Source organism: Nycticebus coucang, chromosome 12, assembly GCF_027406575.1.
Source record: "Nycticebus coucang isolate mNycCou1 chromosome 12, mNycCou1.pri, whole genome shotgun sequence".
NCBI lineage: Eukaryota > Metazoa > Chordata > Mammalia > Primates > Lorisidae > Nycticebus > Nycticebus coucang.
The window spans coordinates 23,534,869-23,540,868 of NC_069791.1; positions in this window are offsets into that span (position 1 = coordinate 23,534,869).

The following is a 6,000-nucleotide window of genomic DNA, read 5'->3' on the forward strand; positions in this document are numbered from 1 at the left end:
CAAGGGTATAAAATTGCAGATTTGTGTCTAACCTGAGAGTAATTAGAAAGTTTCTTTGTACTGTTTTGGAGGAGTTCAGCTTATCTTTTTCTTGAGAAACTATGTGGCTGTTACTAAATAAACATCAATAAACATTTAATTTCTTAAAATGATGTGTCTCAATTATTTTAGAAGTCAAAAGGAATTTTAGAATCTTCAGGGTTGGAATGCCAGGAGTCTAGGCTGCGGGCATTTCCTGGGTTGGCACATTCAGCAGCTGAACAATGTCACCAAAGACCTAGGTACCTTCTGTCTTTACATCAGCATTGTCACCAAGAGAACGTGGCATCTCCCCAAATGGCTCCAAAGTCACAGCAAACGTCCCAGAGATGGTGGATGACAACCAGACGCTGGAATACATATTTTTATAAGAAGAAAGTTTCATTTGCTCTCATTCACCCGCCCACCCCCCGCCCCTAACCCCAGCAATGCTAATCTCCAGTCACTTTTCCAAGGGAATAAAGCTGTCACAGTTGGCTCAGACCATGAAGATTTGCCCTCACTTAAAAATATCCTCCCCTTGAGGTGTGGCTGCTCAGAGGAAGGGGAACAACATCCGGCTTCTGGATGAAGCTGGTGGGATAGGAGGGTGTAGGGTTTTGGGAGACAGCCATTGAGTGGTATTTTCTATAATTTCCAGGGGGATCAAATTTCATACCAGGGGAAGAGCACCCTTGCTGTGCCAGGGGCTGATGTTACAAACTATCAGTTCTGGGTTATGTGTATTTTATTGCTTCTTGTAAGCCATGTTGGTTTTTGGGGGGTGGGAAGGTGCCACAATCATAACACAAAGGGTTTTAAAAGATTGTTGAGATGGGGTGCAGTGGCTCACTCCTGTCATCCAAGCACTCTGGGAGGCTGACGTGAAAGGGTCACGTGAGGCCTGTCATCCTAGCACTTGAGAGGCTAAGGCAGGAGGATTCCTTGAGCCCAGGAGTCTAAGGTTGCTGTGAGCTGTGATGATGCCACTGCACTCCAGCCTGGGCAACAGAATGAGACCCCATCTCTTAAAAAAATAATAAGCCAGAAAAGCTCAGTTTGTAAAAAACAAATTTTTGTTGTTGTTGTTCATTTTTTGTTTTTTTGTTTGTTTTTGTTTTAATAAGAGGAGGGTCAATGCTGGCAAGGTTATGCTGAACCTAAGCAGGAACTACAGCAGAGATGGGGTGATTTATATACCCTCACTTTGCGAAATCATTGATGATTCATGCACAATAATCTCAAATCTATTTATAATAAACAGTGGAACAACCTAAATGCTCAACAGTAGGGAAATAGGTAAATGACGGTACATGATTCTAGATTGATGGTTCTCACTGGGAGGAAACTTTGGTCCTTAGTGGGTGTTTGGCAATATCTGGAGACATGATTGTCACAAACAACTGGGGAGTGGGAGTGGAGAAGAGGGAGAAGCTACTGGTATCTGGTGGGCAGAGGCCTGGAATGCTGCTGAACTTCTTGTTACTCACAGGACAGTCCCCCCACAACTGAGAATTCTCTATCCAGCACATCAATGCCAGTATTGGGAAACTGGAATATGGGTAAATAGACAATTAAAAATATGCCTCGATACAGGCAGGCACGGGAGGCCATAGCCACACAGAGAATTCAGGCTGCTCTTAAGGCAGAGAGGTGCTTCCTACACTGAAATCTGAAGGAAAAGTGAGAGTTAGCTGGGCGAGGAGGGTGAGATAGTCTTCCAAGCAGAAGGACTGAGTAACTGCAAGCTCCCAGATTACGGTGAGTTCTGGAAATGTCAGTACATTTAGATGGGGTGTTTTTAACCAGTTGTCACAGCCACCAGGCTAGATCAGGCTGTTCATCTTTCACCTAGATGACGGCCACAGCTGCCCAGTTTGTCTCCTTCCCTCCACTCTCGTTCCTCCAAGCTGTTCTCCAAAATGTGATCAGAACGATGCCCGTAGTGCCTTATTCCAGTAACATTCCTGTATGCTGAAAACTCTGCCATGGCATTGCTGGTGATTGACCGAGCAGGTGTCTTATCTTCTCCCCCTCCTTTTTTTTGAGACAGTTTCACTCTGTTGCCCTGGGTAGAGTGACATGGCATCATCATAGCTTATGGCAACCTCAAACTCTTGGGTTCAAGCAATCCTATTGTCTCAGCCTTCTGAGTAGCTAGGATTACAGGTACCCAACACAATGCCTGGCTGGTTTTTCTATATTTAGCAGAGATGGGGTCTTGCTCTTTCTCAGACTGGTCTCAAACTCTTGACCTCAGGCAATCCACTCACCTCAGCTTCCCTGAGTGCTAGAATTACAGGAGTGTGCCACAGCACATGGCCTATCTTTTCTCTCTTTGGATGTCAGAGTAGTGTAAACAACTGTGGTGAGAGATGTATGTTCTATGAGAATATAGTGGACCCTCTGAAAAACGTGTGGGCTCCAGAGCCGATGAATCAGGACCATTCCCCATAGAACTGAGCTGCATCCTGAGAACAGGGAGTCTGGCCCCTGTGTAGGACATCTGAAATACCAGGAGATGTAGGGGACTAGAATTTGTGCAAAGGGTGCAAGATCTCCACAGTTGAGGTTTTCTTCTATTAGCGAAAAAGTGCACAGGATGCAAAATCCGAATTTTCAATCTGGTGATGGGGAAAAATCAGCAGATACATGGGAGGATGCGGCGTGCATTACATCACCCTCTCATTTCATGATATTTTAGTGTCCAACTCACTGTTATTCTCCAAAACTGCTGTCATATGTTCTGGGCGATCTCAATAAACACATAAAAGATCTTTTAAGTACCTTACCCTTTTCATAATCACAGTTTAGCCGTGTCATTACATCTGGCTGCAGCCGCCCTCTAATTTGAGCTTTGTACTTCTCGCTCTCTGACCACAAACCTCCTCCACCTTTCTTTCCAGTTCTCCTCCTCTGCTATCCTGACCCCTTCAGCTTTCCTATCCAGGGATGCCAGGCTCCTGATTCTACCATTTTTCGTTGTTCCCGTTCCCCTTGATGTCCTTTCTCCTTTTCTCACTACCTTACATTCCATCCCATCTTTACAGTCACCCACTTGGATACATCCTCAATTCTGTTGTTCTCGTTCTCACTTTGTCATGCAAAACCACATACTGAGTTCAATTCAACTCTTACTCATCTGAACCAATGGAGCAAAAAATGGCTGGAGGAAAAACAAAACTGCTTATTTTAAACTCATGATCTTGAACCTCAAGTGGCTCCTACTATTGCCAGCAGTTATGTTCTGTATTTCCCTGAGTTGTTTAATCTCCCAGTCTATGCCTTTAAAAACATGGACCATCTCCTCAGTTTTTTAATACCTTCTTTCAAGAATTGCCTCCCAAGTTCCAAGATGAGGATTAGCAACTGGACATCGAGATCAACAAGAAGTAAATCTTTAGTGACCTTGACAAGAAGGGACTTGGGGACAAAGGTATGGACAACTGGATATTTGCTGGGAAATATCCAGGAGAGTGGAAAAAATCATAAGGTAAGAGAAAGAGGAAAGAATCAATGGATAGTTTTTCAATGGATAGTTTTTCATGAATACACAGAGGAGCTTGAGTCTAGTGCAAAATGAAGAACCTGGCTGTGGATGGGGTGGGGGGGGGCTGTGGTAATGTGGGGAAGACAGAACCCATGGGGGCAGACTCAGGAACATTGGTATGGATAGATCAGAGCTAGGAGCAAGTGAAAATTCTAAGGGCTGAAAGAGGGAACAATGGTGTCAGCTGACTATGAGGATGGAGGAAGAGATCCCAGTGGTCTGAAGAGAAAGTGGAAGGTATAAAATATTATCAGAAACTGGGAGACTAAACAGCTCCCCCATTATCTATCAATAAATTCTGTCCTTTTGCTTACTTGTATGCGGATTCATTCTTCAAATCTCTGAGATAAGGACTCAGCAGAGGAAAGATTTCAGCTACAATGGCTGAAATTTATTCTTCCAGCTGCTAGGGCTAAAATCTTTAGGAGTCACCCTTTACTTCTCTCTTAATCATACACATTCCACCCCCAAGCCACTACAAATCATTTTGTATTAGCCTCCACATTAAATCTAGAATCCAACCTGTCCTAATTGCCTCTATTTCTGCTATTGTTAGCAGAAGAAGAGAGTCTGGCCACCTGTCACTATCAGCCAATATGCAGAGATGGGGATAGGTCCAGCAAATTTCGTCAGAAAGCTAGCAATTCTAGAGAACAGTGACAGTAGCCTCTCTAAGACTATTCTTTCATTTCCAAAATCACAGCTTTATACATGAAAGTTAAAAGCAAGAACCATATTAACTCTTAAACAACAGTAATTGTCATAACCCATGACCCATAATAATAATAACTGACATAACCCATGACCCCTATAATAACATTCCAATTCAAAACTTAATCTCCTAAATCATTTGCTCTTAAATACTCAAGATATATACTTTTAGGTTATGGCGGAATTTAGAAAACAACAAGGGTGGAAGACATGAGGTGAAAGTCACCTAGGACCACCTGCCAGACCAGCTAGGTCATCTCAGCCCTCCCCTGACTGGCTCCGTGTTATTCTCACTCCACGTGCTCTCACTATGTCTAATCAAACACCATCTCTTGCTTAAGTTGCTGCAGGAGACTCTTGGTCTTCCTGCTTCCACCTCTGCCCATCTACAGTGTATTATCAACATATCAGCTGGAATGATCCTCTTTAAAGGTTAGTCATATGTCATTCCTCTGTTCAACCCTTGGGGGTCTACCATTCACTCACAGTAAAATCCAAAGTCTTTAGGTGTCTATAAAACCTTACAGGATCTGCCAGGAATCTGTTCCCTCCCCACTGTCTCTCTGATTTTATTTAATATTCTCTCTGTGCTCATTCTATTTCAGCCAAATTGGAATACCCAACACACTCTTGACTAGAGAATTTAGCCCTGTTGTTTCCCGTCTTTGCAACTCTATTCTCTGAATATTTTCCTGATCAACTCCCTCATCTCCTTCAAGTCTTTAGCTAAATGTCATTTCCTGATGCCTACTACTCTGTTTCCCTTAAAATAAGACAGTGTCTTATTTTCTAAATTCCGCCATAACTCTTAAACAACAGTAATTGTCATAACCCATGACCCATAATAATAATAACTGAAAGTTATTAATAACTGAAAATAAGACAGTGTCTTATTTTAAGGTGTGCTCCCAAAGATGCGCTAGGTCTTATTTTCAGGGGACGTCTTATCTTTCCTGTAAGTAGGTCTTATTTTCGGAGTATGTCTTATTTTCAGGGAAACAGGGTAAGTGATAAGATGGCCTTGCAGTTTTTGAACACTCCTCCTATCAAAAGGCAAGTCTATTTCCCGTCCCCTTGAATTAGGAATGGTTGGTGACTGCTCAGACCAGGAGAGTGTGGCAGACTCAGATTTGGGTCTAGCAACTTCCACCTTGGCAGACTCAGATTTGGATCTAGCAACTTCCACCTTAGACTCAGAATCCTGAGTTTCCTTGTTAAAGATCTGACGCCCTACTGTGGAAACAACTTGAGACTTGTGGGGAAGGAGCGGGTCCCAGCTGAGTCCAGGATTCCAAACCTCTGTGCCAAGTCCAGGTATGTGAGTGAGGACTCTTTGAACCTTCCTGGGGCAGTGAATCCATGTGGGATCTTCCAGCCAAGCCTAACCCCCAGGTGGAAAACACTGAAGGATCCCAACTGACACCTGGTGAGCAAAAGAATTGTGCAGCCAGGCCCTGGCCAAATTCCTGACCCACAAAAATCATGTGATATAAAAAATGGTTTGCTGTAAGCCAGTGAAGTTCGGGGGTAGTTTGTTACACAGCAGCAGATAACCAAATGTCTATGCTGACTACCAATTTATAGTTGTAATATGCACTTGTCTCAACCTCTCAATTCTCCTTACCTTATTCTATTTTTTTCTCCATAGTACTCATTACCTTCTAGCATGTTATGTAATAAATTTATTCCCTACTTTTGTTATCTTTCTCTTTTTAGTCAAC